The sequence below is a fragment of the Uranotaenia lowii genome, chromosome 2 (genome assembly GCF_029784155.1).
Source record: "Uranotaenia lowii strain MFRU-FL chromosome 2, ASM2978415v1, whole genome shotgun sequence".
NCBI classification, from domain to species: Eukaryota; Metazoa; Arthropoda; class Insecta; order Diptera; family Culicidae; genus Uranotaenia; species Uranotaenia lowii.
Window position 1 is genome coordinate 80098644 of NC_073692.1, and position 26597 is coordinate 80125240.

The 26597-nt window shown below is 36.5% G+C and overlaps 1 protein-coding gene across 1 annotated transcript in view; it reads right to left on the bottom strand.

The window, feature by feature from the left end:
• Positions 1 to 22894, bottom strand: part of LOC129746736 (protein limb expression 1 homolog) — a 185159-nt gene extending 162265 nt beyond the window's left edge. The window contains exon 1 of the mRNA XM_055740594.1: positions 21889 to 22894. The gene's annotated coding sequence lies outside the window, so the exon portion shown is untranslated. The remainder of the gene's footprint in view (positions 1 to 21888) is intronic.
• Positions 22895 to 26597: the final 3703 nt, after the last annotated feature.

Here is a 26597-nt window from a genome sequence, read left to right on the forward strand (position 1 = left end):
CAAAGAAATTTGCAACCAAGTGCCAAGCAAAAAAGCATGTTATTTGTGAACAGATTCAATCGACATGTTCCCAACGATTGCATCCTTCGAAATATGGTAAGTAATGACCCTTTTTTAATTTTCTAAAATTAAAATAAGATTTTTTTCTGCTGTGCGTTCCTGTGCATTCTTATTGGACCCCTTCCTGTAGCAGCAAAAGCAAGTCTGTGGAGGAAATTAGCCATGGAACGAGTGTTTATAGTAGAGACTTGGAATAAAAAAATCAATATAAAATAAAAAAAGTTTCAAAATAAAATCAATAATTTCTACTTTACAGAAAGAAAGTTATCAACAATAAATACGATGACTTCTAAAATAAGCATATATTGAATCCACTTGATCTTATAAAATAGATCAAAGAAATATATTTGAATCTATTATATTAACAGTTTATTCAATTATACCAGTATAGTTGAAATTACTACGTTCATAGTTGTTTGCACTACATTAATCATACGATTATAGTTGAATCTATTATACTTATAGCAGAATGCATAAAATCAGTCATACAACTATAGTTGAATCTATTATTTGTATTGTTGAATGCCAAATATCTATTAAATAATGTATTATATAGATTGTTAAAATCTTCAGATATATAGTTGGTCGGTAATCAATCAGAAATATAGTTGAATATAGGTGGAATATTGTTGGAAAAACTAAATTTTTTTTTTCTTTCACTTTCGTCATCATACCGATTCAAACTTCGAATCTGATTAGACATATGAATTTTTGTTAAGGATTGATTCCAGAAACTTTTTCATCTCAATTTTTACTGGACCCATAGAAACACACACATACACCCAAAATTCAGCTTTTACTCCAATCATGAGTTCTCATTATTTCAACAACATTGGCATAAGATGTGAACGCCAACTGCGAAGATTCGATGTGAAACCGCCGGCACAAACCTCCTAGAGTAACACATTGCGTATGGCTGAAGGAAACCAAATAATAACGTTTTCATGTCCCTCCCTATCCCATCATAGGATAAAAGAGGATGGAAAAAATGAATGAATGCTACATTTTCTTGATTCAAACTACTGCAAACAAACTCCGGCTACCGGCTGTGTGAAAAACATTATAAAATAAATTCGAAAAATGCCTGTTTTGATTTTGAATAAAGATGTTTTCAAATTTTGTGTTTTGCTTATCCTATTTTTTTCAAAATTTTATTTTAGTATCCAGCAAACTCAAACAAAAATAAGAGACGAAAAAACTTAAGCTCTCCGCAAAACCTTGAAGGATATTTAACCAACTCATTCCTGAAACCTTCACCTAAATATGTAGTAGAAACCACTTCTCTAGTGACTTATTTGCAAAAAATAAAAAACAACATTGTACAACCCACTAAGCAGTCAGTACAGACAGTGTGCAAACGATCTGACAAATATGAGAAGCGCTTAGGCAAACGATAATCTTTGACATTTAGTAGTTTGTTGCTGTTCATCTTTAGAAACAGAGCCCTCACCCAGCACAGAACTGCTGAGTAGGAAGACTAAACTTTGAATCATTCGGCTGATTTTGGCTGCCAACCGCCACGACGATTTTAGCACATTCACCTGGTTCATTCGTTTTGTTCCGTTCCATTCCTTCCAAAAGCTCTAGCCAGATGTGATTTATGTTTGTGGGTATCGTACGGTTCGTGACTCGCTGTTTGAGTGAGAACCACCGATCCCGCGGGTCTTGCCACATGTTCTTCGGGTGCTCAGGTGAGGTGCCAGTGAGGAACCACATAATAATTATGCAACGTTTTTTTTGCCTGCCCGCCGCGCCGTCATGACTTTTACGATTAATTAAGATCAAACGGAAAGATGGGATAAGATGAGCAGGTTCGTTTGTTCACCTTTCCTGTGCTGAACTGAATGTAAGTAGTTGATTTGATTAGAATCACAGCTTAATTTTTCGCAATTGAGTTGCTGACTTCAAGCTGATTAGCTCGACAGATGTAGAGCTTGAAATCGAACCATAGAAGAGATTTGATATATTGTCCATTTGTTCAAGTATGTATGCATTGATAGTTTTAGGTGTATTATTTTTCTTAAAAGCCCCGTATATTTGAATTTCATTTGCATTGCGTGAGAAAAATATATTAAAGAAAAACAAAAAAAAAAAGTGACATTCTCCAAGCAAATTTTTGCGATTTTCCTTACAAAACTACAAATTAAAACTTTAGTCTAATTTTCAAAGCAGCAAAAACTCTGCCGTTCATTTTCACCAAAAAGGAAACGACACACTCTAATGGGGAGTCATTAACCAATTTTTTGTATTATCGCAAAAAAATTAATCAGGAAAGGGAAGGTAAACTTTTCAAATCTTGAAAACTTGTAGCTACCGTTAAGTAATTATATATATATTTTTAATTTTATTAGAGTCCTTTTAAACCATTGCATTGGTTTTCATTAGGGTCTGCGTATAATTAATTTGTTATTTTACGCCCCAGTCACGTCACGGTTTCGAAAAATTTGAATTGAAACGGTTTCTTTTTATTCAATGTGTAGAACTTGAAAATCCCTTTACAGGAACATTCCATTCTTCAGAATGAATTTATTCAATAAAAGTCAATCGAGCCCAACTTTTAGCCATAAATGGAGGACGTTGATCAACCGGCAAGGTTGTTTATTTATTTTTCTTCGTCAACGAATTCCAAGGAACGGCACGGATAAGCAGCGAAGCTAAGGGAGGTGTTGAGTCAAATGATAGATTGTGATTGATAGATTACAGCCGGAAAGGACAAGTGGCTTTTGAATATTTCATCAGCCCCTTTCGAGGAAGGAAGGATGCATTATGAAGGAACAAAGCGCAACTTTCTGCAGTTGTCACGCGAAGTTGCAGCAAATTGATTTTGACTGTCATTCGTGCATTCATTCCTACTTCCGATGACAGACGATTATCAGATAAACGGGTTTGAAGAAAGGCCGATGTTTGTTTAGTAATCAATTTTCTTTTCCAAATTGACAACCTCAATTATTTTGTATTTAAATTACTTTCTGTTCAATTCAAATTTTCAGATTATCAAAACTTGATTTGAAAAACGAATCTTAGAAAAGTATTTGACTAATTTTATCAGGACTCTTTATATTTGACAGCCGGATCTACAAACCCAATTTGAACAAACTACAAACTCACAAGAAAAAAACTATTCCTGAAACACCAGTCTCACGATCAACCCGTTGTTCGATTGATTGCCGGAGCTTGGTTCGAAACAACCCGTGTTGAAATTGATCCATTATAGATTAGTTCCAGATGGCTGTAGTACCGAAAATTTCCTAGTTGATCGTTCTATCGCTCGCTCATCATTGCCATGGCCCTTTTTTGGTATTTTGCCCAATATGGGGCTTCATTACACAACCGGGTGAGATCAATTATTTTCACTCGTTAAAACCTGTTATGTTATCGACCACCTACTTTCAGGGTACGATTTTTCAGTTTTTGTATTACTTTAAAAATTAAGTTATTTCTTTATAAAAAAAATGTGTAAGATGTAATGAAAATTACTTGAAAGACCAAACCATAAGATATCAATCGAAGTGGGTGCTGCCAAAAAAGGGCAAATTTTTGTTCAGGTATCCAATGGATTCCTACAACATCTGAGTTTAATTTAAGAGACAGATGAGGTCAATTGCTTATGGCAGAAGAAATCTTTGTGGGACAGCTCAAAGCTTGGACCACGCAAAATGTGCAATGTCAACTTTCGGAACGGTGACGAATCAATGATGTCGGTTCGGTAGCACCCACGCTTAGCCTAAATGTGAAAAAAAGCTATGTTTAGTTGCTAGTGAATTACTAGTATTGAATTTTCTACCATTCACTAAAATTTGATTAAGACATTTTGGGCATTTTGTGTGAAGACGTTTATCCGAAATACTTTCAGACACTTTGAAAAAAAGTGAATCAATCTTGGTATTCCCAGAATGAAATTTTACGAAATTTAATCATCTTCCTATAAGATTTGTTAAACTAACATTTTCAAACTACTTATATGTAATTTGAAAAGATCTTAAAATTTCACAAAAACCTTTTTGAAAATTTTGACAGCTTTTCACATTGGTCTTGAACAACATTCAAGCATAGGATATATTCTGATTTAAAACTAAAAAAAAATATTCAGAAAAAATCAGAAATTCATTCTGAATTTTTTTTTTTTTGCAAGATGACAATTGGGTACAAGAGTCCATCTTGAACAAAAAGTAAAGATTTTTTAATACATAAATCATCTCAATCAGCAATAACTTAGCGATTTAAACAAAAAAAAAATGGCAGGAGTCTTCATTACAATAATCATCCCATTATAGTTTTGTTAATTTTTTAAGGGCACCTTCCTGTATAAAAACTGTGTACGTCTTTAAATTATTTAAATCATCTTGTCACATCAGAACTTAAATATGTGATAAGTTTAATCAAAATTTTTACAATTATGTATTTGAGTAACGCAATTTTTAAAATGAATTTATATGGGAACCACCATCTTCTTTAGCAGAAAAGAGGTATTTGAACTCTTTGAATTACTTAAGTCAAAAGGGTTACCTTAGATGACAAAAGTTTTCGGGTAGAGCGTCCATTTACCAGCGTCAATTTTAAAAACAAATGCCCGAATTTTGCCAGGTTTTTATATAAAATTACCTGAATTTGTCCGGCCAGGAGACGTGTTGAAAAAAATCTGGCAATCTTAGTTTAATGGGGCTGTTCACTAATTACGTAAGCACATAGGGGGGGTGGGGGGGTTTCACATTTCCTTACGATCTCTTACTAAGGGGGTAGGGGGGGTTTCCAAAAATCTTACGTAAGAAATGTTACATTAAAAATTAATCACAGCCACAGCCATACGAAACTATATTACCCAGGCTTTTTTTTACTCTTTACCTATTTGTTGGTAAATTTTGATGTTGTGCTATTTATCTTTGAGTGAATTTGATTAATAATACAATTGCAAGTTCTTTAAAATTCATAGAGAACCAATTCACGAACATGCCATCAAAAATACTAAATCACATTTTTAAAAAAAGATCGTCGCTTTTCGCTTTCCATCATAAAAATCTTTTTAATTGTGAAATTTATAGAAATAAAAAGGAAAATGGCGCGTTGTGACACCACGATTTGAATCCATCATATTTCGAAAATGTCTTCATCCAGAAAAAATCTTTAAAAATTCATATGGCGCGCTTTAAATAATGCATTTCTAGACAGTTTTTTCAGTGTTAGACACGACCAACTCTAAATTTTACAAAAGAATAACCAAAAAATCCTAAAACTATATCGCTTACTGCTGAATAAGTCTGAGTTGGTAAGTTGACAACTTGATTGTCGTTAAACATTTTTGCCCCATCTCTAGTAGTACAGAATGATTTTTTTTTAAGATTTTTAAGATTTTCAGGTAAAAAACACCTTGTGCTAACCTGATCTCTCTTTTTGAAATTGGAGTTCAGATTTTATATTGTTTATTCGATTGTGGAAATTTATTGAAACTCCAAACACGCTACGTCTTGAATGATGTTTTCTTTAATCGTTTATGATATTTCACCTGTTGTTTTGTATAGATTGTGCTTTTCAAATACAGGTTTTTTTACTTTACTTAAGAAGAGTGCTTTGCTTTGAAGCATGTACGTAACATTTTTAATATTTTCAAGCTATTTTTGAAAATAAGGTGTAAATTTCTCAAAAAATAAAAAACGTAAGATCTTACCAGGGGGGGAGGGGGGGTTTTGAAAAATCTTACTTTGTCTTACCAGGGGGGGAGGGAGAGTTGAAAATTTCCAAAATCGTGCTTACGTAATTAGTGAACGGCCCCAATTACAAGCTCTTTATTGGAAAACAGTGCAGCAAGCTAATCGGAGAACTCAGAAAAATAAGAATAAAGTGTATTAGTAAATTTATGGACAAAATTTGCTGCATCTTGATGCATAAAGTTGACAGAATTGAGAAAGATTTTTCACTTGCGATAGACTTCGGGTTATCAATTAAATCTCGTAAATGTTCAGGTAAATTTTGCTCATTTGTGTCAAATAGTGTCACTTTTTCCGAAGATTTTGCTACTGCCCACTGTTTACGAATAAAAAATTTTAAACGATGAACATTGCAAACGGACCATTCCTATTCTTCTTGTTCTGTTTTCTTATTTAATTTATTTGGTTCAACAGATTCGTTATAGTTTTGCACTTTTAATACTAGGTTTCCGGACGAACAAACTAGATTTTTTAAACCATGTTTTGGAAAGAAAATAAAATCTTATAGATATAAGATCAAGGTAGGGCAATCATTTTCCTTACGGAATTTGACCTATTTTTCTCTTTTATGGTCGTTTAAATTTTTGAAAGAATACTTTGCAAGAATATGTATGAAACTTGAATTCCTGGTGTACTCGGATGGGAAATCTACAGTTCGAAAGATTAAAGACAAGGAAACGTCGCATTGGGGCCAAATATCTACCTCAAGACAAAAAAAAGTTATGAATTGAAGAAGCTGTAGCAGTTAGAAAAGCTTTTGTACAGCATACATATGTGACTATTTACCTACATCATCAGCAGTAGCAGGGGGGATTTCCCAAAATATATTGGTTACCTAGAATTCCCGGTTGGGAATTCTCGGGAATGGACACTATATTTTTGAGTATAAAGGGAACAGCACGACAGTCAGAAAAAATTCATTTTCCATATTAACATACATACAGAGTAACAATAAAGTTCCCGAACTTTTTGAAAAAATTTCGAAACCGTAATTTTATTTTATAATTCATCGAATCGAATTGAATCACCTGAACAGCATTCTATTAAACCTTGACAACTACAACAGACAAAACTTCAAGATTGATACAAAATTCCTCCCCCACGGCCTAAATTAATTTCTTCACATTGGCACTTTTTCCGTGAATGACGTTCTTAACCCTATCAGTGCCATTTTTAAGTCATCTCCAATACAGTATCGTGATGCTGAGAGTTTTTTCTACAAGATGGAATACATGGAATGTTCCTGAAAGTACAGACTTGTGAGTTTAGCAGGCGATTATTCTTGACTTTTGACAATGGTCGATTTTGCGAAATTCGTCCAGCTTCAAGCCTGCAGAAACTGTGAATCCACTTGGACCAAAATACACCGTTATGCACGGTTTAAGCACGTTACGAAGGATCCGTGGCTGAGTTGTTAACAGTATCGGTCTTGAAGTTACACTTAAAAAAAAAATGCACTGGGTTCTTTCCAAGGACTCAGGTCGGTGATAAAAAATAGTCGGAAAATTTTTGAGGAGTTTTTGTTGCTGTACATTGCTCCTGCTGACCCCTCTTATTTTAGTGGCGAGCATAGTCGAATCTATGTTCTACATATACTGAAAAATATATGAAGGTCAAAAAAAGGTATTTTGAGCTATTCTTGTTATTAAGGTTCAAGCTGATAGCCAAGATTCCGAGTATGTTACTACCCGGATCGGAAAATCGAATCAAAATCAGTTGGATTTTGGTCCGTTCAACCCGTGAATCGGTCGGAAATCCAACTAGAAATCCAACCGAATTCGGACGAATTCAGTGCTCTGGTGACACAAGTTTCCTGACGACTCGACGCGTTGCCAAAAACAAACTGTCAAAAAAATTGGTCCGGATTCCCAGACCGAAATCTGTCCGGATTTCCAGACCGAATTCTGTCCGAATTTCCAGAGCAAATTCGGTCCGGATTTTCAGACCAAATTTGGTCAAATCCCAGAGGTTCGTTTTCTAAATTCAAAATTTAATATGGCTGCCATCGTAAATTTATAAACTATTTGATTGTTTCAAATAGTTCTAATTTTTTTTTTTTGTTTCGATTATAGTCGTTTTGTTTATTGTTTATTGTTTATTGATTATTTCTTAATCCATCGGACCAGAGGTCTAAATGGATGTGATGGGAAAAGCACAAGGCACAAAAACCCATCATTGGAGATAGCATAGACGATACAATAATTAACAGAATGTAAAAACTAGAGATGTACCGAATATTCGGTCGGCCGAATATTCGGCGCCGAATACCGCCAAAAAACCGTTAAGCCAAATATTCGGCTCACCGAATAGTTGAGTTAGGTATTCGGCCGAATAGGCCGAATAGGCCGAATATTTATTTTTTTAAATTTCAACAAAAACAATTTTCAACTGATTTATAAATTATCCAAAAGTAATGTTGAAAAAGCTTTAAAATAACCAAAAACTTATGGTTTCAGTAAAACATTTTAGGTGTACCCTTGTATTTTTCCCTTTAGATAGCTTTATATATCGATTATACTTCTTTGATATATCCAGGCTTGTCCATAAACCAAATAAAGAAATCGAGAACAGTCAAATCTGACCGGGATGGACACATATTTTTTCAAACTTTCCGGATTTTACCCGGGTGTATTCAGATTTTTTGCTAAATCAAATAAAAAACTCAAATGTCTCTTTAATTTTTTTTCAATTTTGCGTTACAAAACGATTGTTTAGAGTAAATTTATTCGTTAGATACGACTTGAACACTGCTGTTGTGGTTCGATGAACACTTTAAATTTCAAGTTATTTTATTTCTTTTCCTTTTGTATGTTTGAGAATGAAGCCTAGTTTTTGTTCAGGTTTTCCTTTTTCAAAGTTTTTCAAAGTTTTTCAAAGAATCTCTCAGACCCGACCCAGCCGTGTCGTGTCGTAGAAAATATTGTATGCTTGAGGTTGAAGATCACCGTTCTTTTTTTCAACTATTTTTAAGACATCTAGCAAAATAAGACAGTCATCTAATTCGATATAGAAAAAAGCAAATTCAAATAGCTTGACACCTGTTTTGAAATGTTTGTCCCAGATTTCACTGAAACCCAATCTCTTTTGTGATAAACGCCCAAGAAGCGACAAGTCATCTGATGTCCTTCGAGCTAATGACAATCTCTACTTTAAAAAAATCTGATGAATTATAGAAACATGAGGGGCAGATGGCATAAGATAGCAGAAATAGAAGAAAAATGAATTTATTGTTTTGTTTTGTATTGAAAATTCAACAGAATATACGACCGAATATTCGGCCGAATATTCGGCCGAATATTCGGCCGAATATTCGTTTGGCCGAATATTCGTTTGGCCGAATAGTTGAAAAGGTCACTATTCGGTATTCGGCCGTTCGCCGAATACCACTATTCGGTACATCTCTAGTAAAAACTAATACTACTGATTTACAAAATAAAAGCAATACTAAGATCTAACATCAAACAGAATACAAAACAAAAATTAACTTAGCATTGTAGCTCGTAAGCGGTTCACAAACATATCACTCGTTAAATTAAAATCGAATTCACTACATACATTGTTGAATACTGCACACATGGAACGAATAGGCTCATTCTGACCGTAGAGTGTTCGATGAAATCCTAGCCGAAGAAATTCTCGCGTTCTCAGTTGTCTAGGCACCACGTTGAAGTCGACTCTCGCAAGAATGTTTGGCGCATCGATGTCACCGAGCAGCAATTTTCCAACAAACGCCGCCTTCAAGTATTCACGTCGGTTAGCGAGGGTATCCAGATTCAACCAGGAGCATCGCTGTGAATACGTAGGAGATTCTTCCGGGACTGGCCAGGGGCAAATTCGGAGTGCTGAGCGAGTAAATTTGGATTGTACGGATTCGATTCTACTGACCCAGGTGTCATGGCTAGGGCACCAGACGACTGCTGCAGATTCCAGGTGCGAGCGAACTAATGCATAATATAGAGTTCGTAGACACTGTGGATTTGTGAATTCCCTAGTGGTTCGCAAAATAAATCCTAAAGTCCTATTCGCTTTGGCTACGACGTAATTTAGTTGATTTTCAAATGTAATTTTGGAATCCAACAGTACACCTAGATCCTTCACAACGGAAACTCGTTCAAGAGTGGAATCTTGGAGAGTGTAATTCCAAGTCAGTGGATTCTTTTTCCGAGTAAAACTGATTACATTGCATTTCGCCACACTGATCGTTAAGCAATTCAATTTACACCACTCCAGAAATTTACTCAACATTTGCTGCAATTCCAAACAGTCGCTGTAGCTTTCAATTTTCCGATAAATTTTCAAGTCATCAGCATACAACATTCTACACCCGGATGGAAGAGCGTATGTTACATCGTTGTAATAAATGCAGAAAAGAAGAGGTCCGATGTTGCTGCCTTGTGGTACTCCTGAGTTATTCTGGAACACATAAGACTCAGCATTTCCTAGCCGAACAGTGAGAGAACGATTTGTCAAGAACGATTCAAACCAAAGAATTAGTCCTTCTCCGAGTCCGAGATGTTGAAGTTTTGCTAGGAGCAAACGATGGTCAATGCGGTCAAAGGCAGCCTTTATATCAGTATACACTGTGTCAACCTGACCTCCTTTTTCCATAGTGCGAATGCAGAATGAAGTAAACTCCAATAAGTTCGTGTTCGTCGAACGTCCAGGATAAAATCCGTGTTGATCAATAGAGATGTACGACTTAGCTGCATAAAAAAGTCTCTGTGATACCAAAATTTCTAGAACCTTCGAACAGGCACAAAGAGAAGTAATTCCCCTGTAGTTCGTTATGTCGTGCTTATTATTTTTCTTATGAACTGGGAACATAAACGACTTCTTCCAAGCATTTGGAAATTTACCGGTGCGAATGGACAGGTTGAAGATAACTGAGAGTGGCTTCCACAAAGCGTCTACACAATTTTTTAAAGTATTGGCCGGAATTCCATCAGGTCCCACAGTCGACGACGGTTTTAGCTTAGATATAGCTGTTTTAACTTCTCCCTCCGAGAAAATAGTTCCTGTAAGATTCAGCATGTTGTTAGGAACGTACCGAAGGGCTCCTGCGATTTTAGTGGACGTGGCGTTCGAAGTACTGAATACACTGGCGAAATGTTCAGCAAAAAGATTACATGTCTGTTCCAAATTAGTCGATTTATGCTCGCCCAGAAACATCTCTGATGGGAACCCAGTTTCCTTTCGCTTCTCGTTAACAAAGGACCAAAAACGCTTCGGATTGTGCTTTAACATATTTTGCATGCGCTCAACGTGTTGTGTTAACATCTTTATGTCATTCGCGACTTATATCAACGATGAAGTTGGCGGACAAGTCATTGAAAAACTTATCCGGTACAACTGTTATCGATGTTTACTCTTGGGCTCGAACTCACGGACATCGGCTCAGAAAGCAACTGACTTGCCAACTGAGCTATATCACAAGCCCTAAATAGTTCTAATGATTCTTAAAAAATGTATTTTATTCAACATTTATATAACACATAACATTCATTAACATTTATAATAACGAAAACAAAACATTCTTCGGCAGGCTAACACCCTCGCGTTGCTTCGAAAATACTGGTTTGGTTTACCGATGCTTTCGACCAGACCCATTCTTAGCACTAGGCTTTATGTTGCTTGGACCATAAATCCACCAAATTAAATGCGCGTTCCGAACGAAACATCGGATTAGTAGATTTAGATAATCCATGTTCTGCTGGCCTTGCAAAGTGTCCCCGCTGGGGATGATTGCCTGGACAATGGTTTTTGTTCTTAACTATGCTTTAAACAAATGATTTCAAAAAACTTACCAGAGAAAGTTTTTGGAAGAAATTTGATTCGCTTTACGTCGAGAATGGTACCAGTAAAAAAAATTATGACATCTAAAAAACATGAATGCTATGATTGACACCGCGGTGACGTTTCGAAACTAGACGACGCGTCGTGCCAATTTGGTCATGAAAAACTGACCGAATTCAAACCAAATCTGGACCGATTTGAACTGTCAGGTCTTGTCTTCGACGCTGCTTCTAGCAGCAGGAAAATGGTCCGGAAAATCGGACGAAAATCGGACGTTTTTTAACTGACAAGCTTTCTTATGACAGTGATCGGTCCGATTGTCAGACGCGCTCCGATCCGGGTAGTGGTTGGTGGATTCGATATGATTGTAGATTGTAGGTATACAAAAAAAATTCAAGTTTGATGAAGTATTTTTTAAAAGCACGGGAACTTTTAAGATTATGAAATTGTTTATAGATAAATAGAAAGTTAGAACAAATGAAAGATGGTAAAAATGAGCGGATAGAATTTATTTAGAAGCATTATCATAACATATCAAATTTTTGTTCGGCACGGCCCAACTACGATGAAGTGGTACATACAAATAGAGTTGCATCTACCACCACGCATTAGTAGGCCAAGCGTGGTTTGCTTTGTCTTTGACTGAGCCGGAACAATTCGGAAACATTCTTAGCAACATCCATTCCCATCTGTACTCTGTTTTTGATTGCTAGAGCCGGCGATACCTGTTCAAATCTGTCTTCTCACCAGATGCCGAATCAGAAACTAATATAAAGCAGCATCAGCTTTCAAATCTGCGTTTTCTAAGCAAATCTTATTTTTGACCGGGGCCGAATCAGAAACAAATTTTTCTTAGCAGCAGCAGTAGTCATATAAAATTGCCCTTCCTGTGTCCATCTTTCTATCCGAATTATTTTTTTTTAGCAGTACCATTTGAAATCTGCGCTCACTGTGTCAACCCTTCTTTTTACAGCAGATCGAATCAGAAACTTTTTTTTCGTAGCAGCAGCCCTAAAATCTGCGCTTCCTGTGCCAATCCGTATTTCTACCGGAGGCTGAATTAGAATCTTTTTTTTTTGTTGCAGAAGTTTTAAAAATCCGCGCCCCTCTGCCAATCCGTCTTTCTACCGGAGCCCCAAACAGAAACAAATTTTTCGTAGCAGCAGCAGCAGCAGCCTCAAAAATTTGTGTCCATCCATCTTTCTATCGGAATCCGAATCAGAAACAATTTTTTTTCGTAGCAGCAGCATTTAAAATCTGCACTCACTGTGTCAATTCGTCTTTCTACAGCAGGCCGAATCAGAAAGTTTTTTTTTTATCGTAGCAGCAGTCCTAAAATCTGCGCTTCCTGTGCCAATCCGGCTTTCTATCGGACGGCGAATCTTTTTTTTTTCGTAGCAGCAGCTTTAAAGATCTGCTCTCCCTGTGCCAATCCGTCTTTCCACCGGAGGCCGAAACAGAAAAAAATTTTCCGTTGCAGCAGCAGCAGCCTAACAAATTTATGTCCATCCATCTTTCTATCGGAAGCCAAATCAGAAACAATTTTTTTCGTAGTAGCAGCATTTAAAATCTGCGCTCACTGTGTCAATCCGTCTTGCTACAGAAGGCCGAATAAGAAACTTTTTTTTTGTAGTAGCAGTCCTAAAATCTGCGCTTCCTGTGCCAATCCGGCTTTCTACTGGACGACGAATTAGAATCATTTATTTTCATAGCAGCAGTCCTAAAATCTGCGCTTCCTGTGCCAATCCGTCTTTATACCAGAGGCTGAAATAGAAACAATTTTTTTGTAGCAGCTGTCTTGACAGTACGCGCTCCCTGTGCTTATTTTATAAACTACGCCATTGTTGTGATTTTACGATTCTTACTAATCTCAATTCAGAGTAGAATAGAATAGAAAAGAATAGAATTATGACTGACGTTGCCATAGAAATTTATTTATTTTATTAATCTTCAGTGTTGTACAACTATTATTTTATTTTACTTCTATTCAATTTTATTTAATATAATCATATCGTTCATCTCATCCCTTCACGCTCTAGTAAAAAAGATTCAGTTCAAGTTAAAATGAATTTAGAAAAATTGTTTATCTTAAATCTTTAACATTCCCAGAGTATGATTCATTGTTTAAGTTGTTTGTATTTTAAAAATAGTTTTACTTTTTCTATATTTTCATAACTATCAACAACATTTTTGAGAAATAAACATTTCTTTTGAAAGATGTTTGCAGAAAATTTGAAAAAAAGTACTGGGAAGTCACCGAAAGAAAAAGAGTTACCGGTTTTTTTTTTGTTTCTAGTGCTTCTACGAAACGTCTATAAAAAAAAATCAGTTTTAAATTTTCCCCAATATTCGAGCTGCGTGAATCCAATTTCCCGGATCAAAAGCACACGAATCACACGATCTTCAGATATAATGAACTTGCAGCTAGCCTGGCTCGGAACAATTTTTCATCGCCATCGAACTAATAACTGTTGCTCGCGCAATGCATCGCAGCAGCATCTCGTCGATACAATCCGATACCCATTTCTCATAATAACCCAACAAAAGTGATGAAAAAACGAAAGATGATTTGGTTGCCCCAGTGGCCCACTGAACCGGTATTTAATTTATGAATGTCGGTATGTATATTTCCGCGATCGATATGCACCACATGCCAAAATACGACGCGACCTGAGGGAGGAAGACGGCAAACAGGAGGAAAAAAAATGTGTAACGCAAACAAACCGAAGTTCAAGCAGCAGCAGCAGCAGGCCCACACGCACTCTCATTTTCGCACGAGACCTCTCGAGGCGACCCGAGGGTACCCGAAACGTCCCGAAAGCAAGCCAGTTAGCCAGCTGCCTGCCCACTCAGTAGGAGGACTGCCTATGTATACCTTTGAATATCCACATGGCTGCGGGATAAAACGAGAATAAACCGACGACGGACGTGTTTGGGGATTGAGCATAAAAATCCTGGACCCGGAACGATTGTAAACAGTGATTGTGCAGCACGGATCTCTTTTATGGGGGCTCTCTCTGCGCTAGGGTGTTCTAGGGTGGACATACAATTATCTGGATCGAAATTCAATTGTAGGTCTATATTTTCGCACGTTTTCAGACATTTAAATTAGAGCAAGATTAATTCTTTATTGCAAAATTATACCTCTCTATTTCCCATACTGCTAACGTAACGCATATCGATAATCGTATACCCTAATTGTAAGTTTTAATTCCAGCCACCAAATTTTCTTCAAGCTAATATTCAAACCAAAAAAAAATGTAAAAAAATCACAATATACGGTTTGGTCAGATTATAGAAAAACTTTGTAATTACTCTGAAGTGCATAATAAAAATGCAAATATTTTTAGTTGTCGTACTCGATAACATTTGAAAACCCTTTGGTAAACATGTAACCGTACCACAAAAGAGGGGGCGTTAAATAAAAGCTGATCTGATCTTTTAATTTTCAGAATCACCCGTGATCTAAGCTGGCAACGAGCATCGCCCCACTAAGCCGCACTCTCCTCGCCTACTTTCTGTAAAATTCAGAAGTTTAATAACCTTGACCACAAATGTGGTTAATGGATACAGGAACGACGAACGCATCAACAAATGAAAACACGAACTTCAGATAAATACTTCATATATAGGGGAGCATGTTTCATAATGCCACATCCCATAAGGATCACGAATATAGGATAAATCATCCTGAAAAATGCTCATCCCGAAAAAGTTAGGATCGCAAATCCAGAAACGTGAGGTAAAAGTACGACCTTAGTGTTATTCTATTTTACAAAAAGAAAATAGCAATTATTTTACAAAAAAACATGATCAGCATCTTTTTAAATTTCTTTATTTGAAACGGCTCATACCTTGAGGCTTTAAGAAGCCAAACTCGTTTTGTATGTTTACAATTGTTTGCTTAGGTCTACATCACTTGATCACTTTTTTCACTTTTTGATGAGAACAGAAAATAGATAGGGATATTGAAAAGGGAAAGAATTATAGACAAAGATCAAAAGCTTTTAGAAAAAGGTATATTTCGAACATGTGATCAATGTCTATCGCAGCTAGTACATCTCTTACTGGGGTGCAGGGTGGTTTTCCTATGATGATCAGCATTTAATTTCTTTTATTACTTTATTACTTTTATCCCTTTTTAAAAAATACGAACATTTTCGAATGACGAGTTTGATAGCAGTAGTGAAAATGCCTAACTGTTACCGAAACGTACTTTTACAAACCTCTAATGTGAAAGTTCGAATGATTTGGGGTAAAAGTACGATCATTCGAAATTCCACATTTCTGCATGAAGTCAAGTGAAAAACGTTTTGATACCAATTTTCGATTTCAGTAGCAGCTTCAATGTCCTAATTGATACAAATCCTATACATGCGCGAACTCCTAGTTCTTCATTTAATGTCCATATTGAACAGGTTTACAAAATCCAGTTCTCATTGTTTTTGAGAAATTTTTCACGCAAGCAGGTGTTTGTAGAAACAAATATAAGCGCAAATGTTTTCATTACATCAAAAAAAAAAAAAAGAAAATACTTTTAGTTCAGATTTTTTCGGTGAACCTGAAATATCATCCGTGCTTTTGCCCCATTTCCTTTTGCCCCTTCATGATTTCTTCTGATGCATTGTTTGTTGTGCAAAGCGAGACACATTATTGAAATTCTTTCTTATTTCTTTACATATTTGCCATAAATTTAACCCTCCAAAGTTGTTCGCACTCTATCCGTTTCGGGAAAATTTGACCTGTAGTTGATTGGCGTTCCCCTGGCCGCAAATGTTAACATATTTTGATTCTATTAGATGCATTGTGTACATACGTAGTTTACTCTAGTTTGTTTTTTAATTCAATATTAAGTAGATATGCTTAACCAAGTTAACTGTAGTTGGTTTCGAGTGAAAAATGTACCGAAAATAATTTTATTTTGGAATATATTTATAATTTCTGACAGCTTTGTTGTATTCGATTGTTTCGTTGATCTTTGAAATTGTTGAGAAAAAATCTATCCGACGATTTATAAGTTTGTAGGGGTCCGATGAATATTTGGCCGCTATCCTGGATTTTCCGGTTAAAAAATGACATCCAATTTAAGCTTCCCATCGCTGTATCTCATTTTTCAATAAACTGGGCAATTTTTGGACTCAAATTTTAGTTGTTTTTTCGTTCACTTGATTATTATTTTCATAGAACATACTTGGTCTCTCAAATATCTCAATTCTTAAGGATATTGAAATGAAGATAAAGATAATCTGAATGTGCGTCCAGGTATTGACCCGAACAACTTTGGAAGGTTGAATATTATACCATGTATAGTGCAGTCATGGCCGTAGGAACGAGAGGGTGAGAATCCAAAAAAGCGAGCGAGTTATTCTACTCTACACTCAAAAATTTAAATTCCGAATCAAGTTATGATGTTAGATTAAGGTTCATCAAGTGTAACAATCTAGACTTTAAACTAATACCAAAACCTTAAAACCCATACCAAGTTCAAAATTATTCTACACTTTTTCAAAAAAAATTCATTTATCCATAAAAATTCAGTTCTAAATATTTACTTTTAAATTTAATTAAACCTTTTTCGGAGGTTCTGATTCCATAATTCCCATTACCAAAATTGTATTTCTATTTTCGTATCTCGGATTCTATATCCAGTTCAGGATTCTTGATTTTCTGTTAAAATAATCAAAAGAAATTAGAAATGAAAAGCTGCTCCTGGTTGAAATTTTATTTTGCATTTCATATCAAATTTAAATCATGTTTTTCGATATCATATGCATTTTTAATATTTTGATTATAGTTTTCCGAATATGAAAAAAATGAAAAATTTTGTTTTATATTCCAATTCGAAGCTCTTGAACTTAATTGTTACACAAAGTTCAAATAATTAAAACATCTAAATAGCAATCCAAAATTGAAAACTGACATTCAGACTCATTATTTAAAATTCATATTAAAAGTATGTGAAAATAAATAATTTAAATAGTGAATTTTGATAGAGCCTGAATTACAGAATTAAAATAAAAAAATCCTGAATGAAAGCTCTAAAACCTTGTCTCATGAGATTCTGATCTGGAATTAAGATTCAGAAAACCTGTTTTATTGTACATTTAAGAAATTATATAGAAAATCGGATACAGATTCAAAGCTTTATTTTTGAATTGAGGTTCAGAATTCAAATTCAGAATACAGATTCAAAATTCAGAAAAACTTTGTTTGTAAATAAATTTAACAATCAACATATGTTAATTGAAGAGGAAGACAAGATATCATGATCTTAATATTGCTTGTCAATTCAATTTCCAGATTCAATTCAATTCAATTTCCAAATAAAAAATTCAGCTGAAAGTCACAAATATAAAGTTGAATTTGAGTTCATTTTCTAAGTTTTATTTTATGCAAAAACTCCAAATTTTATTTTTCAAAATTTCATCAACATGTGAATGATTCTTTATGAAACATATTTGCTGTTAAAGAAACATGTACCTGATCTTCACCTAAAAAATCTGCACAAAATTCTATATTTTCTCGGAGTATTGTTTATCACTATTTACACATTATGGACCGCGAGAAAACTTAAGCCGTCAGACACCTACATTTCAGAAACCAATAAAATTCAATATATTTTAGTAATTTGAAGTAAATTTGATTTATTTTCATCGGAGATTTAAATCTTGGAATTTGAAAAAGAGTTTGGAAGGTTGGGCCTGTTTGATTTGAGTATAGAAAAAGTTTTTTTAAGAAATTAAAGGCTCTTCTTAAAAACCTTATTTTATGCTCACAGCAACTAAGTTATATATACCAAACTCTCAAACAAATTCAAGAATTTTACCCATCGATGAAAGCGCTCACCTTTAGGTTTAGGACCAATAATCAAAAATTGCGAATATATACGAATACTATCAATGTAAAGTACTTAAAAATGAATAATAATATAATTACAACATAATTTGTTTTATTTTTTTGTACTCTTGCATTATTGGGCAAAAAAATTATAGGTAAAAGTCATTCACCAAAATCCTCCCAATGAGTCGGTTCTTCCTACGGCCCTTAGTATAGTTATACGAATAAAAACGTCTATCTGTAGGAAGTCTAAATCACTATCAATCCACGCCAGAGTTTTCAATTTTACTGTTCTCAGTTTGTGCTAATCTCAAAACGTACCCGATTCATACATTAACCCCATCTTATTCTACATGTCAACTTTTAATCGATCACATTTTACATCCATACTAAACAGTTCAAAATAGTACCACAAAAAGTATCAAACGGTTTTGGGTTGCTTTTGAACCCAATAACAACTTTGCAAATTATGTGTTTAAAAATTCAAATAAAAAATAGGCATTTATTTTTTATATTGTGATGCTTGATAACTATGATAAGACTTTAAATAGTGGCTCTAAACTAGGGTGGTTTACTGGTTTTACTGAAACCGGTATTTTCGATTGATTTTTCAACCATCTGAAAGAACTATAAATCAGGACTTCTCATCTATCGTTTGTTTTATTGTCAGTAGAAAAAATTATTTCTCTTTATCATTGTTTGCATTTCATTTATTTAATAAGGGTAAAAATTACCAACTGTAGATTCTTATATCAAATTGATGAATGAATTTAAAGAAACAAATTTTTGTATAAGATTTGGATTCAAAATCTTTATAGTAAGAAATGATCGGTCATTATCGTCCGGAAAAAAATATTTTATTGATTAATTTATAAAAATAAGGCTTATGATATAGCTCAGTTGGCAAGTCAGTTGCTTCTTGAGCCGATGTCGGTGAGTTCGAGCCCAACAGTCCGATCACAGTTGTACCAGATCAGATTTTCAATAACTGTTTGCCAACTGCATTGATGGTATAAGTCGCGAATGACGTAAAGATCTCAAAGCGACTAAAATCGAAACAAAAAAAATTATATCAATAAAGTTTTCCGAACAATAATGACTGGGAATTATTTCTGAGTTTTGCATTACAAGAGTATTCAAAGAACTGTACAGTTCTCATACTTCATTGACAAATCAAATTACTCAATTTAAAACAACTCATCGGTAGCTCAGACCCTTTATCGGTAGCATGATTTTTAAATACAGAAAGCGCATTTTGGCATACCATGGTGTTATTCAACATTTCTCTAACCATTAATGGATTCAACTTCCATAAAATAAACTCAATTTCGTTCTAATAGAAAGTTCAATCTTTCGAAAAACATATAGAAAAAAGCCAAACACAACAGTTAAAAGCGTGCTCTCTCGAAATAAGCTTTTATGCACTTATACTTCTTTGGCTCCAAGGGTCTTCAATACATTCAATACATTTTATTTTTTTCCCGATGCAAATTTATTTCAATCCGAATTTTTTTTTCACTTTTTTTCATTTGCATAAAAGTAATTCAATGATTACCTATAAAAAAAAATTATATCAAATAGGACTCGCAGTAGGCTTCGATTGACAAGTGGACGCGAGTATTTTTTTTTCTTCTGCTAAAAATAATTTTTGATAATGAATCAGTGAAAAAATACTTGAAATGGGAATTTCGAACATTTCTAAACACAGGTTCGCAGCGCAAAAAAACTTTCTGGAATGCTGTTTTCTGTTCCGGAAACTGGATCTATGGCATTGTAAATTGAAGACAGAAGGACCAATCTTCCAGACGGAATTACTTAACATCTAGAATTGGCATTGTATGTGGCATTTTCGGAGAGCCCATTTCTTTATGTTACCAAATTGCAAAACCCAACCAACCAAGGGTCAAACCCAACCTATTGTTTTTTTCAGTTCAAAAACAATCATCAAAACCTTAAACATAGCTTGTTACAATTCTAGTTTGGCTTTTCATTTAGAGCGCTCATAAGAAAATGTGTTAATCGTCAACTTGATAAGATAAGCAATCATGGAACTCGAAGTGGTTGTTATCATAATTCGAGTTTGGAACAAGTAATGCATACATGATCTAAAACCATGCATTTCGGATTTTACGGTTTAAGGTGGATGTGAGTAGGTAATCAAGCTATGCTAAGCAATACAAAATCTTATATATAGAAATCGTATGAATGATCGGTCTGAATTAAGTGAAATCCAAGGGTTTTTCGAGTCAGAGATGGTTTGTATAATAGTTTCGAGATTATTACTTTTTATGGAAGAGGGGCTCCTATATAAAATCAACTAGAAACGGGAAAAACTCGAACAACTTGAAGACGATTTTCATGAAAGTTGATTCACGAGCACGAAGAAGTTATATATCCATTTTCACATTATTGTTGGATTCAAGTTTGACGAATAACACAAGGGAAAACTAATTTAGACCTATTTGGGGACGCTGTTTCCAAATATGCAATTATGTTTTTTATCTAGCAGCTCTTGTTTTCGAAATAACTTTGAAAATAAGAAAATTCTTTAAATGAATTTCTGCATTGTATAAAAAAAAAACTGTAGAAGATTACAAAGAATTGGAAATTGAAGGTTTTAAATCAGTGATCAACTTTCCCGAACACTACTGAGAAAAATTCTAAAGAAGTTTTTTACTGTTTATTTTCACAATTTTTCAAAACACGGTAATTTTGACGAAATTTTAAAAAAAATTTATCCTAAATTGATTTTTTGATTTCTATTAAACTGTAAGTCCAATCGTTTTGCAGTCTTCAATAAAGTTCTTAAATTAATTAAAATCTTTAAAACAAATACTGAAAGACTTTTTTAGCGGAGTCAGCAATATTTGTTATTTTATCCAATTAAATTGCTGAAAATTGTAGAATTTAGCTATATATCTCTGAATCTATAATTTCTAGGTAAAATCTGATTGATTGATTGAAGGAAGGATAGCAAATTGATTCCAAACCTATTTTTTTTCATGTAGGTTTGTTTGTTCAGCAGTTATCAATGATCAATTTTACTCAAAAATGATCAATTTCAAATTTTCTACAAACCATATCACTAAAACATGAGCTGATAGACAAAATCTGACAAATGATTCGAATTCAGGACGACAATATCTCCCAACAAAAGTTTTTAAAACAGAGGCACAAAAACGCTGTTCCCTAGTATCACTAAAATAAATTTGACCATCGGTGCCGAAGTCCGAAAAAAAAATCCCGAGAACTTATTTAAACTTTATGTTTTGGATCCCATTGCCCATCACTATTCAATGAAAACGATTAAGCTCCCCCCTATCAAACGGCTAAGTATTGGGAGTTCGTGAAGATTAACCCCGGTAAGGCGTGCAGGGTACAAAAAATCATTTTTAATAATTCAAACTGTAACAGTAAATTTAAAATTCACATTTGTCACTCTCTTGAGGTTGTCTGCTGGGTACACAATTTCGATGGTAGTTGTTGTTTGGCTTACTTTCTTTCCAGCAAAGTGCATATTCCCGAAAAAAAATCTGTAGGTATATAAAATCGGGGCCAAGATTGTCAGCTCTGCGATTGTTGTTGGCGTTGGACTTGTTGGCGTTGGACGATTTCCGCACGATCTTGTGGTCTTTCCTTGGTCTTCGCGGCGTCTCACTGTGTGAGAGAGCGCGCACACGAGGTCTCCAGCGTCTGAATTATGATCTCCGCGTTTCGCCGGGTGAAATTCGGTGAAAAATGCCACTCCACTGATTGGATGCAAATTGTCGCTACACGCTTGCACCTAAATTTTACAACGTTTATATTTTCTCCCTCTGGCGATAATTTTCAAACAGGTTCAACCGTTTTTCCACTGCGTTTGGAGTTCTGGACTCTATACTTTTTGTGCCGAAATTTATCACAAATTATGATGTTTCGACTCACTGGAATTCAACACAATTTTCGTTTTCATCAATCACTATTCAGATTCAACCTTCACTGTTCGGATTCAACCTTGGGTTCTCAGAACCAAAATCACTTGACAGGATTATTCATGATATTCATGATTGTAAATTTCGCACAAACAAAGATTCATTTCCGACATTTCTCACGTGATCACAATCTTCGAAAAACACTTATAAGGGATCCCAAATCCATTTAAAACAAGTAGTCATATAACTTTTAAACTTTTGAACTCCGCTAGAAGAAGCTACTAGTATTCAGAACACATCTAACACTGGAGCTGAATTCAGCAAATTGTAACTGACCCGTGTAACCCCAATAGTGCACCGGTTCAAAAGTTCCCCACGAAAAGCCGTTATACTCGGGAAACGGCGAAAATTCCCTTCATCAAACCAAAACAGCAACCACAAGATAACCGAAACCAGAAGGCCACACTCCGAGACCGAACTTTGTTGTTTCGCGAAATCCAAATCCCAAAAAAACGTCTCGTAATGCTAATTTATATTTTGTTTTCATTAAACCCGACCGTATCTGTTCGAATATTAAGTACGACTGACTTAAGTAGTTGATTTAAACTTAAGTTACCGGAGCAATTTCATATACAAATATCTTTGCAAACGAAAGACAAGAGGGAACAGTAAACGAAGAGAATATAGCGCGAGGGAAGCTGAATTTTACTTTATGTTTCTCCCACAGCCGAAGACGTTGACGATTAGTGTGGAGTTCGACGGGCCTCGCGGGACCTCTCTTCTTGCGTATGTCTGTTTTGGTTTAACCTTTCTTGTCAAGCGGCAGACAACAGTTGGTATCTTATACATTGTTTATATTCAATTTAAATCGTGTGTACATGATTTATCGACGAAAATATTACAATATGTAATGACCTGCAACCCGTTTGATATTGTTCTTTTTCTGCTAAATGATATTAAATTACATTTTTTTACATTGAGCTTCCAAGCTCTACCACAGGTAGAAAATGTAAATTTCATTCTGGAATATGCTGATGTTTTTTTCATTTCTTATTTCCAAATAGAGCTTCATGTCGTCGGCATAAATAAGCATTTTGAGATTTTTTAGAATAAAGGAAATGTCATTTACATAAAGTATGAAAAGTAGGGGTCCTAAATGAGATCCTTGCGGAGCTCCTGAAGTGATTTGAATAGGGAGTACTAAGATGGGCAAGGAAATCATGCAAGGAAATGTCGGGGTATCCGACATTTCCTTGCATGAGGCATGCAGAAAATTCTAAAATCACCAGCATCCAGAAAAAGCGCTATATGCGTCATAGGCCAGATTCGAACTAATATTAGGATAATAGTTCACAGCCGAGTGGTGACAACTAAGAAGCCGGGATCTGGGGGAAATCGAAATCCGGAAACCGCAGTGACGAACAGAAGAGTGGCTAGCACATTCAAGCGAAACTCCAACCTCTTCGTTCAAGATGTCGCCAATAAATTGGGAATATCGTCTATAACCGTGCACAAAGCTTAAAAACGATCCGAGCTATCGTCTTATAACAAGGTAGTTACTGCTAACCTTACGGCAAAAACAAGATCTCGGAAGCTGTATACGACGTTGTTGACAAAGTTTGATTGCGTGGTAATGGACGACGAAACCCAGGCCAAGGCAGACTCCAGACGGTATCCGGAACAAAATTTTATACTGCAACCGGATGGGGGAAGGTGGCACACATTTTCAAGCATATCCAACTATCAAAGTTTACCAAGGAATAGCTCGTTTGGAAAGACATCTGTACCTGAGTCTTGTAAAGCGACATTTTCGTTGCATTCGGGACCGTCAACCAGGAAATTTACGCAAAAGAGTGTGTTTAAAAAAAGATGCCTTTCCTGAAGAAACATGACTTATCTGTGCTGTTTTAGCCGGATTTGGCATCCTGCCATTATGAAAAAAGGCCAATTGTTTCGCCAGTGATCATGAGCACGATATCGTCAGCAAATCCGACTATCTGCACGCCTGCTGGTAGTTTCAGCGTTAACACCTCATTATACATGGCATTCTAGAGCACAGGTCCGAGTATGGAACCCTGTGGAACACCCACTGTTAGGGCAGTAGATCGTAACCGAGTTTCGGTTTCGTACGACAGGACTCGATTTTCGAAGAAGCTTCCTATTATCCTGCAGAGGGTATTGGGAACACGCATCCTGTGAAGCGCTTTGGCAATCGCTTCCCAGCTGGCATTGTTGAAGGCATTCTTAACATCGATTGTCACAATGGCGCAGTGACGAACACCTGTCCGCTTCTTTTTATATACGCGCTTCGCGTACTCTGTCACCATTCGGATGGCGTCCACCGTCCCTTTTCGAAAATCGAACTGTCTGTCCGACAGTCCACATTCGCCTTCTGTGTTGATAATAAGTCTGTTGAATATTATCCTCTCCAGTAGCTTACCAAGGGTGTCCAGCAGACAAATGGGTCTGTATGATGACGGGTGCCCTGGGGGTTTCCCAGGTTTCGGTAGTAGCACCAGCTTCGACGTTTTCCACAAATTGGGAAACGATCCCTCGTCGAGACACTTTTGTAGCACCACTCTGAAAGTATCCGGAATGGTCTGTACCGCCACCTTCAGCACTGCATTTGGAATTCCGTCCGGACCAGGGGCCTTATTCACCGCAAGTTTCTTAGCAATAGCCACAAGTTCCTCATTCGTTACTGGCTCAATGTCGTGGGAACCCGCGTCGTACGGGGTAAGTGGCCACTGCGTCGGGCCATGCTGCGGGAAAAGATGTGCAACGATCTCTTTCAGTTTTTCTGGACACTTTGCAGTCGGCGACCTTAGGCCGCCGAATCTCGCCAGTGCAACTTTATAGGCTTGGCCCCATGGGTTATCATCTACGCTCTGGCATAACGCTCTGTAGCAGTTCTCTTTGCTTGCTTAATTGCTCGCTTAAGTGCCACCCTGGCTGCTCGGTAAACGGCACCTCTCGTTTCTCTGTCGGCTTCATTTCTCGCCCGTTGAGCTCGTTGTCTAGCTTTTAGACAGCTAGTACGAAGCTCAGCTACTTCTGAAGTCCACCAGTAAGCCGGTCGTCGCCACCACTTCGGTGTATTTCTTCTGGGCATGGTCATGTCCCACACCGCTACCATCATTTTCGTCAGCTGCTCAGCATTATGGACCTGGGATGCCTCCTGCATGTATAAAGCTTCGGTGCACACTTCCTTGTCGAAAACTTTAGTCTTCCATCTCCGCTCGTGCACTGGCAGTTGCCTTACTGCCACCGGGTTTCGGTTTCCTACACTATAACGTATCGCCTGATGATCGCTGTGTGTATAATCGTCACACACTCTCCAATTCATATCAGTTTTTAATTATGGACTCGCAAAGGTGATATCGATCACTGACGTTCTGTCTGGTATTCCATACTTGCGATAGGTGCTGATGGGTCCAGTGTTGCACAGCTCAACTTCCAGTCTTGCGAAAGACTCTAGTAGACTGTGGCCCCTAGGATTGTTGCTCCTACTACCCCAGTTTACCGCCCAGGCGTTGAAGTCTCCTCCTATTACAACAGGGGCCTTTCCTGTAAGTTCGTGAGTGAGTTCATCCAACATTGTGTTGAACTCCCCGATCGTCCATCTTGGTGGAGCGTAGCAGCTACAGAAAAAGATGCCGTTAATTTTGGCAAGCACGAATCTGTCCCGAGAATCTACCACTAACTCCTGGATAGGAAAACGTCCCGTGGCGTAGACAGCAGCTGAGCCAGACCTGTCCGCTGCCCAATTACCGTTTCCAGACGGGATTCTGTATGGTTCTGATAAAAGCGCCACATCACACTTCTTTTCGCCTACCGTTTGCTCCAGCTGAAGCTGTGCAATCTCGCTATGTTTGAGGTTTAGCTGGGTTATTTCCAGTTTTACTGGCTTGTCTTGCCTTTATATATACCGGACAGTCCAAGCCACCAGTTTAGTGGACATTGCCATCCGCCTGCTTGCATAGCATACATTTCGGCTGTTTTTTGCATTCTCGAGAGAAGTGTCCCTCTTCACCGCATCTTCGACAGCATCGTGAACGGTCGGGCCCCTTGCAGCTTCGGGATAGATGACCAAAATCCCAGCAGTTTAAGCAGCGTTGCATCTGCTTCGGTATCCTGGGTGCGGTTCTAAAATGCCCTATTGACCACCCAACTCTTACACTCCCTACCGTCAGTAGCGTGTTGGCCGCTGTTGGTGAGAGGCGAATCGTTGCAATCTGCATTCCACCGTACGCCTTTCTTATTTTTATAGCTACCGATTCGTTGCTCATGCCAG